We start from the raw sequence: 19,489 nt of genomic DNA on the forward strand, positions 1-19,489 counted from the left end.
AAACTAAAATTTATAGTGCTTCAGCCTAAGACGTTACTGAATTACCCATTGTCATTTGAATAAAAAATAGCTAAAAATAATTGAGCTTAACACACAAATTTATGTATAGTACCTTCAGTCTCAAATAGAATCTCTGGACTCTCAGCTGATGAAAATACATTCAACCAAAATTCTTCATTCTTTAACAATGTCCTATTAAACTCTGGCTATTTGGAGGGGGGAAAAAATTAGCCAATCCACATTTTCCCCTACCAACCGCCTTAAATTTTTAATCAGACACAGAAAAAGCAATTATAGGAATGACTACGAATACAAATAATAGTAAAAGCAACCCGCCTTATCCATATAAAGCACATGCATTAAATAATCCCTACCCTAAAAACCCACACAAACCTATAAGGGCAAAGAAAAATATTTCTTTATTTAATTCTTTAAAACTGTAGAAAAATCTTTTAATTATCCACACAGAGTATTGTTCTAAATAAAAACTATTAAAGTTTCATACTCTACAATACCAAACTTAGCCCAAACGATAATCACATCCAATAGCAAGAAAATTAAGGTTGCTCACTTAATCCCCCTCCAATCCTCAATATTTGTAATTGCCAGGATAAACAGAAATACCCATTTAAAAATAACTGCACCATAAGGGTGTAATTTTTTCATCTACGCACTTTATTCTCACAGTCCACACCCAAAGTAATAATAAGCAATCAAACCTAATGATCTTTCTCCCACCTAACCGCAGTATAATAAATTACACAAATAACTTAATACAGACACCTCTAAAAACCCATACCTATATCGGGTCAACCTCCACCTTTTCCTCTGAAGAAAAAATTTTTTTTTTTTTTTTTTTTTTTTTAAATTCATGGAATAAGGAAATGATTCACATTATGTTGAATTGCTTGTTTTATGAACAATAAATGTTGTAAATTGATAATTTCAACTTCTCTCATATATTGATGCTCCATCTCGATTATTGATAATTTTTATCAAGATCGGATTGATATATTAATTTTTTCTTTAAAAATTTTAAATACTCATAGGTGTGTGTGTGTGTGTGTATGTGTGTGTGTGTATTAGTAGCCTACTAAGACCACAGGGGAGACAACTAAAGCAGTAAAACTGAAGGTGGCCTGCAAAACACTATTTATACAAATGTATGCAGATTTGGGCATACTTTATTGGTTTGGTACTTTTTTACAATGTGTGCATGTATGTATGTATATATATATATATATATATATATTAGTGGCCTGGCAAGGCCACAGGTGAAACAACCAAAGCAGCAAAACTGAAGCTGGCCTGACTGCTTCAGTTTTGCTGAAAATTTAGGCATATTTTATTGGTTTGAAAATATAGGTTCTTTTTTTACCAATTGTCATAAAATTTTAACCATAGAATAGTATTATAATCTTCAAAAAGCCTGCAAATTTTCATGTAGTCTCATAGAATCAGATATGAGCATTTCAATAATCAATTTTGCTACCTGTGTGTGTGTGTGTGTGTGTGTATATATATATATATATATATATATATATATATATACACACACACACCTCCTTTTTTGGCAATTTTATAAATTCCAAATCTCAGCGACTATTGATCAGAATTTAACAAATGAAGGCTCGTTGAAAAGGTAATGACCTGAATTATGTAGTGGGCTATATGCCTTTAAGGTTGCACATTAAGGGGATCATTCATCATCCAAAGCCTATTTTGGGCCCTTTTTTAGCCATAAAGTGTTTTATACTAATTTGTTTTCCTAGTTTTGCATATGAATTACAAAACATCTGATATTTCCCCAAAACCTCTTGCCTTGATGGAGGGGAGACTAAAATTGCTGCTATGGTTTCAAATGATCTGAAATAACAGCAAGGGAAGACTTTATTCCAAATATTTCTCATATTATACCTTCCCTCTTTGATATTCATACATAAAGTAAATTTCAGTGTATACTGGAGATATTCATAATCATACCTCATTTCCAAAAGAGGGAAGATATAACATGTGAGAAATATTTGGAATCAAGTCTCTCCTTGCTGTTGTTTCAGATCATTTGAAACCATAGCAACAAGTTTTAATCTCTTCTCCATCAAGGCCAGAGGCTTTGGGAAAATATATACATACACTTATATGCACACACAGTGGAACCTCTAAATACGAAATTAATTGGTTCCAGCTTGGCTTTCACATCTTGAAATTTTTGTATCCTGGAAGGCATTTTACACGTAAATCATCTATTTCAACGCCTATGAAGACCCTAATTAAATTTTCAACATCTATGAAGGCACTAATTAAATTTTATCATATGGATATAACCAGAATGAAATATGAGCCAAATAGCTAATCTAACTAATAATACATTCACTCACTACTTATTTTGTACGTTTTATAGACATTCAAATATGAAATTGTATTTAATAAAAAAACGACTGAAAGATGACAATTTTTTTAAGCATTATTTTAAATCATCACGAGCTCAATCATATCTATGGGCACTCAGGCTTGCAAATGAAAAAGGATTCAAAGTGAAATAGATTATTTACTTTCTTACAGTTAATTTGTAGTTTTCTAAAAAAAATAATAATTACCCCACCCCACCAACTTAACAAAAATTTCATAGGGTTTACAATAAAAATTAAAACAAAATTTTTCTTCAATCTATATTCTTTAAATGTGGTAAAACTAATGCATACAATAATTTTTGAATTTTAAAAATAATTTTAATTTAAAGGGAAGGTGGGGTAAGTAGAAAAAAAAAAATCACATTCAAGAAAAAAAAATGTTTTCAAGTAAAATCAACATAAATATTTCTAGAAAATTACTAAAAAAATATTTTTCTTGTATTGAATAAAATCCCAATTTAGGGGGTTTCTTGGGGGCGGAGATCACAAACCACCCTCAAGAAAACCTAACACACAATAGAAGACTAATTGTTTCCACTAACGATAAAAATAATAACATTTATAAAAACCTTATAACAAAATCGGCTTTCAAATAGTACAGAAAACCTCTCTAACGCTAAAAGATTTAACTCGGAAACTTAAAACTAACAATAATAAACCATTAACACAAGCCGGAATTTATACCATACCGTGCCTTGATTGTGGCAAGATATACGTAGGAGAGACGCAGTGAAACCTTGCTAAAAGATTATATGAGCACAAGAGACATAAAGAATAACAATACACTTAATGCTCTTTTCGGTCACACAATGGAAATTGACGATCATTTCGATTTCGAAAATGCGACCCTCCTAAAGCATATGCATAGTAGGTCAACACGCCGTCTGAAGCTTTAAGATGAGAACAGTAATCACAATTATCAATCCCTATCTCAAAAATTCAGAAATATACTCTGTGTTCCTCATTTTTCTGACCATCATTCTGTGTTATTAATCCCTATCCTCGAGTGGCTCATGACCTTGATAAAGTAAACAAGGAGAGTAGAAAGTGGATGTTGGGTTTATTTTCGGCAGCCTCATTACTCTCGCTTACCTTATTTTGCCCTTTAGTCTTCACATTCATGAACAATGTTTCTGACAAAGGAGGAAGAATTGCTGTTTCTGGGTCAGAATCTTTCAATCTAATACTTATTTATAGTTAGTTTTGTTGACCTTGAAATAGTAGTTTTTTATATTTTGTTTTTTAGCTCCTTATATCAAGTGGCTTCAGCCTTGTCTGGAGCGATTTCCATAAAAAAAAAAAAATTTAATGCAGGGATAAATTTTGCAGAGGGATAGTGCCTTTCTGAATTGACCTCCAATGGTATCATCGACTCATCTCTATGCAATGCACAAAATATGGCCTCTCCGTAGTGATTGTTTGTGTGATGAGAAACCACATTCTTCTTAAGGTTACCCTGTTAATATTCATGGCATAGGCAGAGAACGGTGGATCTAGAGGAGTAAACCTTGATACAAATCTTGCTTTTCTATGGGTAGCAATATTTCTAGTTGCACTTATCAACAAGCTCATGATTTTGGTTTCTGAGAAAAAACATGGTTTTACAAATCATCATATATATTTGAACATTGGTAAGACATAACTGCTTCAGTTAGTGAGGTACCATGGACTATATGCAGGTTTAGTGAGATACATATACAGTGAGCTTTAAGAAAGACTATGCTTATTTCACCGTTAATTGATGGACGACTCAAGAAGATAAATAAATAGCCATCATCCTCTCAGACAGAAGTTAGTGAGTATATAAAAGAAAAACCCTGCCAGATAAGGCCATTACAATTGTTTAGGGAAATAAAGAAAGCAAATAGCGAGTCAGATGGTCCCCTCTTCCTCTATTGCTTGAAACGAATTTGTAAAGAAACCCCTCACTTTTATTTTCATAATGAGATTTTCTTTTTTCCTTTTTTACTATATCGGTTGGTATGTTTTCTTTTTAAAAATTTCCAATTTGAGACGTTTTCTTTTCTTTTTTTTTTAGCATCAACATTTGAGACTTTATTTTCTATGAATATTAGTGCGAACACTGGCGAAGCATCATTCTTTTTTTATCCATCTGTATTTGTGGAGTTTGTACACTCGTTTATTACATATAAAAGAACTTAAAGTGAAGAATAAAACAAAGGAACACAACCATGTATTTATCTTCAAACAGGAAAAGATAATCAATTTAATCGTTGAGAACAATATAATGTGAATGTGTGATGATTATGTATCTTTGATTTATTTTGCAAAATATACTTTAGCAAATGTCTAATGAAAGTAAATGCTAATAATGTATGTAGTTGTCTCACGGCCAAAAAAGAGTCTGAGATCTAATAGATCTCACTTTGTCAACTAAGCTCCAATCCTTGTCCCATCCCCGCAATATTGTATCCCTGAGCCTGTTTTACAAATATTTCAATGGAATGCGCTCTGATGAACTCGTTGCACTTTTGCCCCCTTGATGTACATATCCCCGACAAACCAGCTTAGCAGCAAAATCGCACCCCTTCACTGTTGAGATCTCCAAATGCCAGAAAGCTTTTTACTCTTAATAGTTTCTTCTCTCGAACAGCTAGACTTTGGAATTCCCTTCCTGCTACTTGCTTCTCTGACTGTACTAATATGCAGAAGTTGAAATGTAATGTAAACCAACATCTTGTTAATCTTTTCTAGGCATGGTCCGAAATAGTAGTCCCTTATGTCCAAGTGGCGATATGCTTTGTTTATTCACTCCTGTTCACCCCAAACAAACAAACAAAAAAACTAGGATGACAGTGTGAATTATCCTACCAACATTTATAGTTTTAAGTGGATGATGAATTTTGGAGAATATTTAATGGGTTCCATTTTGTCATAGGGACCCACGTTGTTACTATTGCCTAAAGATGCTGAGATAAGGATTGATTATTTAGATTATTTGGACTACTCTTTCTTCTCTTGAATGTTATTCTCACACTGTTTCGGCTATTATCATCTCCAATCGTCTTCAGGTGAGTCTTGTCAAACTTGGCAGTCTTTGTCAAGCTTGAAAACATGTACAGAATTTTGAACAGAACTCTTTATTTAATACATGGGGCTAGCTTGTTCTTGTTTTGTCGGCCATGATCAAGTAGAAATCTGAAATAATTTGTAATTGTATTCTTAGTATTCATACTGAATTGGACCATCATCTTTCAGAAAACTGTCATTTAGAACTGATTATGACTTAGCACTTTTATCCATTGTGCCATGGGTCTTTGCGGGTTCTGTTCAAAATTCCATACAGATTCCAGTTTGATTAAACCTGAGGAAGGTTGAAGATTACATCAGCTGAAATGTGAGAATAATATCGAGATGGGTAACAGTTAGAGGTCCTCTGTCCCAATGCTTCACGATTCATACAGGACATTGGATGGATGATAGCCACTTGATGTCATCCTGCAACGTTTAAATCTTGATATGTAAAAAAAAAAAAAAAAGAAAAAAAAAACTTTACCCTAGTGTGTAGATAAGTAAATAGGGACTTGATGGAATATGCTCTTTAAATAAATATAGTTTTATGTAGCTATATAACCTTATTCAAAATGAAAAGAAAAAAATGCTTTACCAGTGTTCCCATTAACTATTTCTCTCCCTCTCTTTTATATTAATTAAATATTCATATAAAATCATCAAATCCTGTCAGTAATTTTTCATGTGTAAATTATTATTTCTGATGACCTAAAGAAAAAAAGCATCAACCGTTACCTTTTTATTTAGAGTGAAGATTTTTTTTTTCTGAATTCATTTTAGTAAGTCTGTGTTTGCTTGACTTATTATTTATTTTTTCACTTCCCCTCACAACTGGGAATGGTTTTGCTCGAGAGCTAGAAAATGTCATGTTTTACTTGCTGACCTTTATGTGACAGGACCGATTTATTTATATACAAACTAGCCTGGGTGCTCGGCATTGCCCGGGTGTTGGAGGTGTGTTGAGCAAAAAAAAAAAAGAAGTGGTAGTAGGCAGGCAGGCTCACCTGTACCGTGAAAAAAAAAACGTGATGTGTTTGCTGTTGCGTCCATCACCAAACCAGAAGTGGCGAAGGTTAGTCAATCGAAAAAAAGATGACTTTCAAAAATATCGGCAAAAAAAGCGACCCCCTCCTGTAGATAGTGTCCAGTGGAGGGCCAAAGAATTAATGTTTTTAGCCAATTTTTCGATATTTGTTGTTCAAAGGGTTGAGCTTTAAAACGATACTGATCTTGTGAAAATTCGTTGCCTCTGTCAAAAGTTTTAGACAAACATACATACATTTAAACAGACAGGTGAGATTTATATTATAGATGCACACAAATTGCTCTTTATTATAGAGTGGAGTATTATTACAGTTGTTTTTTGAACGCTTAAAATGGATATAAATCACAATTTTTTTTTAGGCCTGGAGTTGTGTGTGATGTTTAAATCTGGCAGTGATTAATGGCCAATCTTGTTTCTTTGGACAAAAGAAGATGAATCATTTCTACATTTAATCTAAGCCGCTTTTTTTCTTCTGTCAACTGTCATCGTATTAAAAGATCAAAATAGAGAAGGAAAAACCACTAGTTGCTTAAGAAAGGCATGAACTCTTCTCATCGATCTATACACTATCAAAAAAGTTATGGTGTTTTAGGAATTTGTTTGTTCATATGTAAATAAAGGTGATTTGTGGGGAAAAAAGGGAATTGGCAAAGTACACGTTACTAAGGCAGTAGTCAATAACACTTCAAATCACTTAAGTCTAAAATGCATTTTTTTTTTAACTGGATACATGTTTTATAAGTTTAGAGAAATTAACATCACAAACATTACATGAATACATTTTTTTAAAACTAAGTGACCTTTTTTAATTTGATAATTTGCAAAAAAATGTCTGCATGAAAAATCAGCATTAGTTTATAGCAAATAATTGACCCCCCCCCGACAAATTCACTCCTGTTCGTTTGCTAGCACTTTTCTTTATAACCGCGCCTTAGATTTTGAAAAAATTTTTGCACAAACATTAGTCATGGTGAAAGTAAATTTTTGCCACACCGGATTTTCTGGGATAACTCAGGGCAGTATATGGGTAAAATTGCCCCCAAATCATTCATTTGTTCACATTTTTTCTCAATCATGCCTTGGATGTTTTTGAAATTTTGTACAAACATTGCTTAAGGTGAAAGTAAATTTTTCACTGATGGAGGAGGACCCCACATGCTTGGCTTGTTTTGCTTGCAGACATTTCTAATGTTTTTTTTTTTCTCATTAAACATGTAAATACATTCATCATACTCATGCAGATACTAAATAGCATAGTTTTTCCACAAAATTTCAAAGATTTTTTATTGTATTAGCTATAAAGCAATAGAAGCTACGAGGGGCGTGCAATAAGTAATACCCCTGACCCACTTCCTATAGCAGTAGAGCAACGAAACTTGGCACAGTTATTAGTCTTTCTCTACATAGGGACCACCCAGAGTTATGCATTTCTCCCATCGTTTGATGCAGCTCTGGAGACCGTTTTTGCAGAACACCCTAGGTTGGTCCTCCAACCACGACGTGACTTCAGAAATCAAGACTGCATCATCTGGGAAACGTTTTCCTTTCCAAAACTACTTCATGGCTGGGAAGAGGTGAAAGTCAGAGGGTGCAAGGTCAGGAGAGTAGGGAGGATGGGGAAGGATTCGTAACCACACGCCCATGCTTCTGATCTGGTAACATGCGAGTTGTGGACCAGAGCGTTGTCCTGCAGGAGGAGGGCACGTTTGCTGATCTTGCCCCGCCTCTTGATTTTGATAGCTTCCCATAATTTCCTCAAAAGTGAAGCATAATAGGCTCTTGTAATTGTTGTACTCTTTACCAGGAAATCTGTCATCACTACTCCGTCCTGGTCTCAGAAGACTGTGAGCATGACGTTGCCAGCGGAGGGCTGCACCCTTGCCTTCTTTGGAGTTGGTGAGTCCAGGTGCTTCCACTACATTAACTGGGCTTTGGTCTCTGGATCATAGTGATGGACCCAGGTTTCATCGTGTGTAATCAGTCTTTTGAAAAACTTTGACTCATCTTCTTGGCACATCTCCAAATTCATCCTCAAGCACTCGACGCGTTCTCGCTTCTGGAATGGTGTGAGCAATCTGGGAATCCATCTGGCAGACACCTTATGCATATGTAAATGGTCATGAATGATAGTTTTCACAGACCCTGTACTAATCTTGACATCTTGTGCTATTTGGTGAATAGTAATGCGCCGATCTTCCAAAATGGCAGCCTCAACTTCACGGACAGATGCCTCATCAATGGCAGAAGGGGGGGGGGCGACCAGGTCTGGGAGCTGTTTCCACAGACTTCCGGCCATGTTTGAATTCACGATGCCAACGTTTTACAAGGTCATATGATGGGGCATTATGATCATAACTTTCTTTCATTTCATCAAAAGTCTCCTGTGGTGTGCGTCTTTTCAAATACAAAAACTGGATCACTACTCGACATTCAACAGGCTCCATTTCACACCTGACTCAGTTCTAAACACGTGTAAAACAGAAACCACAATTAGTTCAGAGCTGTAATTTGCCACATAACCCGTAGAGATATAAATCATTGCACATGCAAAATTTCAGCTAGATCAGACAACTGGAAGTGGGTCAGAGGCATTACTTATTGCACGCCCCTCATAGGTAAAGATGTAAATTGACATACCCAAATATAATACTAATACTGTTCAAGGAGAGCATAAACTAATATTAATTAAAACTATCCAATTACTTTTTTTTTTTTTTTTTTTTATTATGGTAATCAATGCAATTAAATGTTTTCTTTATTTTTTTTATTTGCAAATTCATTAAATTTTACAATTTTTATGAAATCAAATAAAATTTTAGTAATTTACGATGTTTTACCTTGGTTAATTCTGCTTCGGTTACATTAGTGCACTCTAATTATTTTAGCATCAGATACTGACAGCAGAGATCACATGAAGGTTGCCAACATACAAAATAAAAGTGGTGCTATGGGCACACCATGGCTCTCACACTAAGTCATCAGTGTGTGCTAATGTCCACTTCATTTTTCATACTAATGTGTCGTTAGTAGAGTAGATTTCTATTGGACGCTTATTAAATTTGACTTTTTTTATGTTATTATTTGATTTTGCTGGAATATTTTTGGATAATATTACTGGGTAAACATTTATTTTCATAAAAATACAATAAAATACTTTTATTGAAAAATTAGGCACGAGTCTGAAAAAAAGGAAAGGAAGTTCGGTCATGGTTGCATAAGCTAACTATGCTAACCTAGATAGTATCTACTTCCGCTCTTCTCTCACCATAACACCACATTTATACTATACATCATTTGCCATACACTTACTTTATCGATCACCAGAAGAAGTTATATCATGGCTAACCTAATTAATATCAATATTTTCGACAATATGCAATGGAGTGGGGGCAATATTACCATGCATGATCAAAGATTTGTACGATTATATTTATAACCATGGGCGATAAGAACAAGCCAATCAGAATTGCTATATAAAATGTACAAAATCTTTGACTTTTTCGGTCATAATTTTTCATCTTGACATAAGATCACTGCTAAACCTGACTTGCTAAAAGCATCTTCAGGGCTGAATAAATATACGGTTCACCAGAATTTGTACACTTCTATATAGTTCTCCACTCATTAGAGCGGTGCATTTTCCCATTATCGAGAATGATCTCCCACAAAGCTGCAATGTTCCCTCTGCCAAAGTACCTGTTGATGGTCATTACAGGAACTACAACTACCCGTAAAGAATAGAGAGTTCATGTCTCTAGATCTATCGTGTTTTATCTATGTCAATAGATATTAACAGGCTAACTTCAAGAAAGATGTGACTCTTCACGTACAAACGGGTAATCATCGACTATGAAGAGATTGTATTTTACACATCACAAAGTGCTGGAATTCATTATTAATAAACCATTTTGGAAAGGTACTACTCCTTTACAAATCCTTTTGCCTTGCCTTATGATGGATGGTAAAATTTTGTTCTCAAGTATGAGGTGAGGCTATCTGGAGTTTGCAACTAACCATTACACATATTGGTTTTATTTGGATTATTGTCCTCGTAAATGTTGATATTTATATTTTTTTCTACATTTTGACCTATCTGTCCCTGGCTTTTAGTGCTTTTTTTATGCATTCAAAATGTAAGAACCATCAACATACTCAAGTAATTTGTAATGTATATACTATCAAAACTGAAGTTATCTTGTCATAAATATTTTATAATAGATATAACAAATACTCCCCTACCAGGTCAAAATTGCTCTAGTTAAATGTGTGTGTGTGTGTGGTATGCTATAACAATTAAGTTGTTTGGAAATTCACACAGATGATTTGTTTATAGTGGTGAAGCCTTTCTGCAGAAGCAGCCACACTTTTTGATACAACTGCTAATCTCAATCGGTGCAATGGTTGCTGTAAGATAGAGCAGACAGTAGACCTTGGGTTTTCCATCAGTTTTCCTTTTCTTAGATGCATATCTTAATGAAGACTGAGGATGCATCTCTCCCAGTGAATTAAACACGCCCCCAGATATCAACCTGGAAATTTCTGTCTCAATGCATATCACAACACACACACACACACACACACACATATATATATATATATATATATATATATATATTCATCTAATTGTGCTTAGTTTTCATCCTAGCACACCTTTTCATAAGCCTCTTGCTTTGGGAAGACGCCCCTCCCCAATATTAGGTAGCAAAAAAAAAAAAAAAAAAAGAGGAAATAAGTTTATCAGTAGAACAATGGAGAGGAAGTTGTTCACTAAGGTATATAAAGGGAGCTAAATACGATTGTTAATCAAACTGTGGCGGACAAAAGACTGGACATCGTTCAGTATATCTTAGAGTTAGTTTTAAAAATGGCGATAAGTTTTGCAGCAGTTTACGAATCATTTTGGATTGATGAGTTGCAAGTTTGACACAGTTGAAGTCAAGTTGTGGCTTGAACCAGATCGAAAGCGTTTTAGGAGATCGATACGAGTTGACATTAACTGATGAACATGGCCTCAACAGAATGTAGATGTGGACTTTAATGTGTAGAGATGCGGCACATATATTCAGAGAGGAACTGATATTTGCAGAACCTGTCAGTTTGTTTTGTTTTATTATTTTTATACTTGTGAACATGTGACCCCCCCCTCCCATTCCTCTCGGCTGTCACCAATGTGAGAGATGAGAAGACTATGAAAACAAATGTTTGGGTTGGCGTTTGTTGTCTACCGTAGCCTGATGTGTCACAAGCATAGTACCAAAGAAGTGGAGAATAGTGACTGTGTCCATTATTCAAGAAAGGCAGCACTTATTGACCTGCCAGTTTCACTTCCGTTATCTGCAAAGTCATGGAGATCATTTTCAAGCAGGTGATCATGCTTCACCTTCTAGTTTCTAATGCTATTTCTGCCTTGCAACATGGATTTTTACCCAGGAGATCCTGTTTAACTAATCTACTGCTCATGGAGAAGGTGATTACTAAGATGATAGAAAGTGAAAGTCAGAGGGTCCAAGGTCAGGAGAGTATGAAGGATGGTGGAGGATTTATAACATGAATTCGAACAAATACATTGAGGTCATTGCCAAGGCAAAGAACGTGGGTCTTTCTCTACCGTGCTAGGTTATTCACATCTGAGAGTATCCCGTACTTCTACAAGGCTACTATTCACCCATGCATGGAGTATTGTTGCCACATTTGGGCTGGTGCATCTGCTGTTAGTCTCACATTCTTAGACATGGTTAAAAAAAAAGAGTCATCAACCTAATAAGTCCTGCACTAGTAACCAAACTCCAATCTTTGTCCCATCGCTGAAATGTTGCATCTCTGTTTTATAAGTATTTTAATGGAATGTGCTCTAATCAATTTCAAGCATTTGTACTCCCTTGGCGTGAATATGCTCAACTAATCAAACAAGCAGCAAAATTCCACCACTACACTTAGAGATCCCTAGATGCCAGAAAACCTTTTACTCAAATAGTTTCTTCTTTCAAACTGTTCCCTGCTTCCCTGACTGTACTGACATGCAGAAGTTCAAATGTAATGTGAATAGATATCTTGTTGCTCAACTCCCTACATAGTATACCTGCAAATGTTGGCCCAAATTAATAGCCCTTTATGTCAAAGTGGTACTGTGCTTTGTTTTAGGTGAAATAACGTTAAAAAAAAAAAAAATACAATAATGGAGGACACCACAGACCTATTGTTCTTAGATTTTTTCCAAACCATTTCACTCAGTTAACCACCAGTTGCTCCTTCAAAGTTAAAAGTTCACCAGAAACTTAAAATAAATATTTTATTCATCTTAAGAAATAAACATTGTTTTGGTTACTAAATTACTGAAAAAGAGTAATTATACATATTTCAATTTCAAATGAGGTAACCAATGTGTAACTTCACAGACGGACTTTTAGTTGTCAAGTCTTTATTTAACCTCAGTCAGACACTTTCACCGAAATGTGTATTTCAATTTCAAATAGCACAGCCAACGTGCAACCTTATAAACGAACTTCTAATTTCAAACCTTTAATATCAGGCAGATACTTTCCCTGAAAAAAAAAAAAAAAAAAAAAAAATGCCTTGAACAAGTAGAAAGAAAAATAGAAATAAAAATATCTTACAATTAGGGCGTCTATACCGAAAATCCAGAAACTTAAAATATTTCAATTATTTTAATAATAAAAAAAAACACAGTTGTTTGGTGTCTGATTTTCAAATTATTACAAATTCTCAATGTTTCAAAAAAGGACTATAGTAAAACCCCGGGATACGGTGCCCCCAGGATACGTTTCCCCCCAGATTACGATGTGGAATGTAATCTCTTTTCGGCCCTTGGTTACGGTATTTACCCCGCCTTACAGTGTTATTTTTAATATACACGTGTATTATATACTGTACTGTATTTTTGTTACTAATTTTTAATGCCGTATCCTGAAGTTCTACTGTATATCTAAATTTCAAACTACTAATATTTTTGCTATACAATTGAGTTGTATATGCAAGTTTAGTAAAGGTTAGTAACTTTTTATTTATCTATTTAATTTTTTTTTTTTTTTTTTGTTTTACAGCCTTCTATAATGTGATATTTATTGGTCCAGAAGAAGTCAGCCTCATTACAATTTTTATTCAAGGAATATTTTATTCTAAAGGTAAACATATTTTTGTTTATAGATAATTTACAAATTGTGTGTATGTGTGATATATATATATATATATATATATATATATATATATATATTTCCACAGCCAGACCATGTTGCAGCTCACATGAGCCATGATGTGGTCTGGCTGTGGAAATAATTATATATTCTCTCACATTTTGGAGAAATATATATATATATATATATATATATATATATATATATATATATATATATATATATATATATGTTTGCTTGAATCATTGCTGGTAAAGGAATACATGGAAGTTTTAAAAGCCAAAAGCAATGCAAAAAGGACTGGAATCACAAGAGTAAAGAAAAGAAAAACAATCTATTTGTTTGTTTGGTTTTCTTTTCTTTACTCTTGTGATTCCGGTTCTTTTTGTATTGCTTTTTGGCTTTTAAAACTTATATATATATATATTTGAATTTCATTCAGAAAAATATAATTTTTCAAAACAAAAAAGTTATTTTTTGAACAAAGAATACAATTCTAAGTAATTTCCTTAACCCATGGATTTTCGATGTGGGCTCATCTTCTTGAAGGAAAAGTCATTTGCAAAATATTAAATCTGGTTTGAAATAATTTTGCTATTCAGCACATACATAGAAAATATATTAAAGATTATCTATGTTCCTTAAAAAGATTTAAAGAAAATAAAAGTTGAAACAAAGAAAAGATATGAGATTTTGATATCCGAATAGACTAGCAATCCTTGAATAAAATGGGATGATGTTGTTACGTTCCAAATTGGTTGAAGAAATCCACAATGAAGGTAAATTCCAATTCTTTCGATATAGCATCCTGAGTTATTAGTAGTGATCCTTTGGGAATGGATGATCATAGATCTATTCCACCTCATTTGTTTGGTGGTGTAATCTCTGTAGAAAGTATCCGCTGAAAGACTTCTCTATTATAAATTAAAATCCAAACGTTTAAAATAAATACTCCAATATATTAGAGCAAAAACCAAAAATATTTTGAACTATTCCTTTTTTGGTTGAGATTGTCTTGTATAAAAATATTACCTCCCAAAAATCTTTTGTCATACTTGATACCACAGGATTTAATAATAAGTGATCCTATTCACCTCAATATTTTGATATATAATTTGTAAAAGTTTGAATTGATTAATTAACAAATCTACTAACCAAAGATCTTGCATAATAAATAACTTATTGATCATTAATGTCAAGGACGATGCATTTTAATCTATGTAATGAAGATGACATCTTTTTGTGCTGTGAAAAAGAGGTAAGAAGAGAGGGAATGGATAAGAAGGTGAAAAGAACAAAGAGTAAGATGGAAGGAAGGGTAGTAGGCAAAGGAGAGTGGAAAAAAAATCTGAGTTCCTTCGTTGAAATTAAAAGAAAATTCTATTCCTTCATTGAAATTTAAAAAAAAAATTGTACCCATCTCAACCTTAAGCTATACATGCTATGGAAGAGAGAATTTAATTTAGTTAATGAATAAATATTTTATTTACCTTTTTAAAACTTGTAAAAATGTTTAAATCTATCTTCGAAATGGCTAACAAATATGTGGAAAATTCACTGGTTTTTATATGATGCATTTTAAAAACGAATGTTATCTTCATTAGAAAGTTTGTTTAATTTTAAGAAAATTTAAAATATATTTACATATATTAAGAGAATAAGATATCTCACTTGCTTGAATGACAACATTTCATTGAAAGAAAAAAAAACTTCCAAACTTTTAATTTGGTGATTTCTATTTTAATTTAATTTTGGCTTTTCTTATCGATTAGTTTCATTTCAACAATTTAAAGTAGTGAATAGGAATTAAATTGTGAAGTGATGGAGAGAAGCCAACTAGTAACTAATAAGTCTCAATTTGAAATGCAGTTTATGTGTACAGCCTAAATAAAAATCAGCCAAAATTTTTGCAAAGAACTTTGCTTCAAATTCCATCTTCAGAGATCAAGACCACCCACTTCCTACTTCAAGAATTTCCTCCTATGACTAAAAATACTCTATGCTTATTTCTGTCTGGAGTGTTACCAAACTTATCTCAGCACGGCACCTCATCCTGACAACATTCCAGTCAGGCTTGAGAATCTCCAGCCGGAATTACCTCCTATCTTCACAAAGTTATTCAGTCATTGCTTAAAGGAGAAATGCTTTTTATCTCCTTGGATAATTTTGTTGGTTTGCAATACATACCGATCAGTTTCCTGAATGCCATGAGTAAGTTGTTTAAATCTGTAATAAATCAAGAAGTCATCAATCACTTCAGCAAAAGCTATTTTTGAGCCAAGCAATATGAATTTTATCATGTAAGATCAACTGTTAATGTGCTGAGTAATATCGCATAGGATCAGTGAATTTCTTAATAGGAGTTTTGTTTCTTGGTTCATAGTTTTTGCATAGCATATCAATATTGAATTCAGTTTTAATTTATCATCAGATCCCAGTAAATTTAGCTGACATACTATTGTTTGCACAACCTTGCTGCCTCCATGCAGAGAAACTAAAGACAGTTTAACTATATAGTATATGTTGGAATTGTACACTTCCCTTTTGCATATGGTCTTGAAGCATTATGGAGACTGGCATTCATAACAACTGAATGTGATGATGGTACCTGATCAGTATTCAATTCCATACATACAGGATTTTACTTCATCTGTGCATGATTGTAAGACTTTCAAATTCGCTTATCAGATACAAGTGAATTTTGCTGATATACCAAAAATATATATTCCCAACATTTTCCTCAAGATTATTGTGGCAATAGACACGCAGGTTTTCTTGAGAATTTTGTCTCCTAATATAAAGACAAAATGTTTGTCTAATTGAAATTCATTGAAGGATATTCAGTGAAGAGTTGGGAAATTAATAAATCGGGAATTTGACTTGGTGTTCAAATATGTGAAAACGTTAGATCACTTAGTAGAATTGATCACAAGAAGAATTATTTTGGACAAGTTTAAGCTTGAGATTGCAGTTTTAATTAATGGTTTCAAATTATTGATTGGTGACGACATTGATTGGCCCATGAGTGATTTGAATTATTTGAGTTCTGATAATCAAATGATGATATTGATCAATAACTTTTTTGTAATGGTGTGGGGGGAGGTGCAAATTATTATTTTTACATTTGTTTTTACTGTTAAGAAGTCAGTAGCTGAGCCAGCATTGCCTGCCAGAGTTTGTTTTTAAAGAATTTGGATTGTAGGGATTATTTTTTTTTCTACAGATAGGGGTTTATGGCATGAATATCTCCATGAATTGGAGGAATTGTATTATCATTCATATCTGTCAGATTTCAATATTTTAACTGTTTTTCAGGCAATAGCTTTATACATAACAAAGGCTTTTGATAGGGCCTGGCACAAAGGTTTACTTCACAAACTTGCTAGCTATGGAAAATCTGGAAATATCTTTGCAATCATTAAATCCTTTCTCTCTGATAGGTCTATAAAACAGGGTTCGCACAAGCTTGGAAAGTCCTTGAATTTTTATTTTTGCCTTGAAAAAGCCTTATTTTTATTATTACCTTGAAGATATGAAAAATGTCTTGAAAATTGTATTCAGTCCAGTAAAAATTTGTGTTGTAATATTAAAAATAAAATCCAAATAATTATTATTAAATTATTTTTTAAGTATTAATAAAGAATACCATTAAAATATTTTTTAAATATTGAAAATAATACATTGTTCTGAAATTACATTGTATTTTTGTGGATACAAGAGTTGTCTCTTATCGAAACTACCTGATGTTTTCTATATAATAAAATTGGGGAGTTTCATGATAAAGGGATATAACTCTTGTATCCACAATACTGGAAATTCAAAATTTAAAAGTAAAGCAAATACAGCGTAGGCCGATCTACAATAGGGAAAATAACATCTAATTGCGTTTGGTTGGCCAAATAGAAGTGGATCAGAGAATGTAAATATGATTGTCGACAGGTATATTGTTTTCTATGTAAATGAAAATGACTTTTCCTGTTGTCAATTAAGTTTTTTGGTTTGTTATATCATTGTGTATATATCAAATTTTGTTTAGAAAACTTGAATTTTGTCTGGAGAAAGCCTTGAAAAACTTTGAAAAGTCCTTGAAAATGGACGTTGAAAATCTGTATGAACCCTGATAAAAGTAGTTATTGATGGACAGAAGTCTAAAGCACATAATATTAACACTGATGTGACACAAGGATCTATTCTAAGCATAACTCTCTTCCTGATCTTCATTAATGATCATCCAAATCATATGAGATCATTTGTTGATATATATATATATACAGAGACAACACAACATGTCTATGGCAGCCCTTATCAAGATCTCATTATTCTCTCTTATGATTTGAAGCATGCAGTGTAATGAGTAAAAAAGTAGTTTGCTATTTTTTGTACTTGTGCAGTTTATGAACCATGCTATTTTTTAGATTGGATTTTCATATTGAATACAATTTTTACAGTATCTTTTGTTTGTTAAATTGTTAGGTGAAAAGTACAGACAATTTAAAAAAGCTGCCCATTTCCCCATGTTAAGAATGGTTTTCTAAATAATGTTAATTGAGCAGGGTTTATAAACTGCATAAGTATCATTATTTTAAACGCGTAAAACGATCAATGTTTAGATTTTCATTTTTCCCTTGTTGAAATTAATTATTCTCTTGTGGAAGACCCTTGTTTTGATAAGCTTTTAGGATCGACTTTCACTCCTGTTCTAAAATGGAAGACTTACATCTGATCTGTCGCTTAGGTTGGACCATTCTACAGCACCAGAAAGTACCTGACTCTTGATACAATCTTTTACATATATAAGAGACAGGCATACCTTAAGACAAAGTATTGCTGCCACATCTGGGGTTGATCCTTTCATGGTGGAAATGAGGCAAGTCTGTGTCATTTTCACCACTCGATCTGGGTTCAGGACCATGATGTTTGCTGGAGTTACACAAGTTAGAATTTTTTTAAAGGATGATGAGTAGATTAAATAGATAAAAATATCTGTCCTTTTAAAATGGCACCAAATAAATGAATGGACACCAATTAAGCTAGTTTAGGAAAGTAATTATCCATTACACCCAAAGTAAGAGATCACGTTCATAACAGATATGCTAAATTACCACATAAGGATAAAAAATAAAAACAAAAAATAAAAATTAGAACACGTATACAACCTTGACCGCACCTCCTAAATATTTATAAAATGTGCTTCTATGGCTTTTCCTTGTGTGGTAAACAAAAGCAGTCTCTTCTTTCTTTGAGACAAATCTTACATTTGCTACAATAAATTAAGGAAACAACCAGCACAGTAATGGGTTTTCTTCAAGCTACGAGGTGCCTTAAATAAGTTTCCAAACCTTTTTTCATATGGGCACTTTTATTGATAGTATGCACATGAAACTCTAGTCTTCTTCAAAGTAATCTCCTCCGACTGCAATGCGCTTGTACCATTCTAACAACTTCTGGAAAGCCCCCATGAAAGTCCTCTTGTGTGAGCATGTAAATAACTGTCATTACAGCTTCTTTCATCTCCTCAATTGTCTTAGCTTGGGGAATAACCAAAAGTCACAGGGAGCAAGGTCTGGACTATAGGGAAGGTGAGGAACTGTCTTGATGCCAATCTTGGTCAAATAGTCTGTGACAAGGATGGAACACCCTTGGGATAAACTTTGTGCAAATCTTCCGTATCTTCAATTCCTTGCGAATAATTGTGTGTACAGTTCCCACACTGACATCAAACTGTACACATAATGTCTCTGTAGACACACAACAGCCATTATCCATGAAATTTTTTATTTGCCCAATAAACTTTATTGTTTTGACTTCCTTACTCCTCCCACACCTCTCATCATCCCTCGCAGACTCTC

At 33.4% G+C, this 19,489-nt stretch overlaps 1 protein-coding gene across 1 annotated transcript in view; it reads left to right on the forward strand.

Annotated features, from left to right (window-relative positions):
* LOC145294011 (cAMP-dependent protein kinase inhibitor beta-like) overlaps positions 1-19,489 on the forward strand; it is a 233,701-nt gene that overhangs the window by 114,631 nt on the left and 99,581 nt on the right. Inside the window, exon 2 of the mRNA XM_080140968.1 lies at positions 13,551-13,631. The gene's annotated coding sequence lies outside the window, so the exon portion shown is untranslated. The remainder of the gene's footprint in view (positions 1-13,550; positions 13,632-19,489) is intronic.

Source organism: Euprymna scolopes, chromosome 15, assembly GCF_053919585.1.
Source record: "Euprymna scolopes isolate OS-2025 chromosome 15, ASM5391958v1, whole genome shotgun sequence".
Classification (NCBI taxonomy): domain Eukaryota; kingdom Metazoa; phylum Mollusca; class Cephalopoda; order Sepiida; family Sepiolidae; genus Euprymna; species Euprymna scolopes.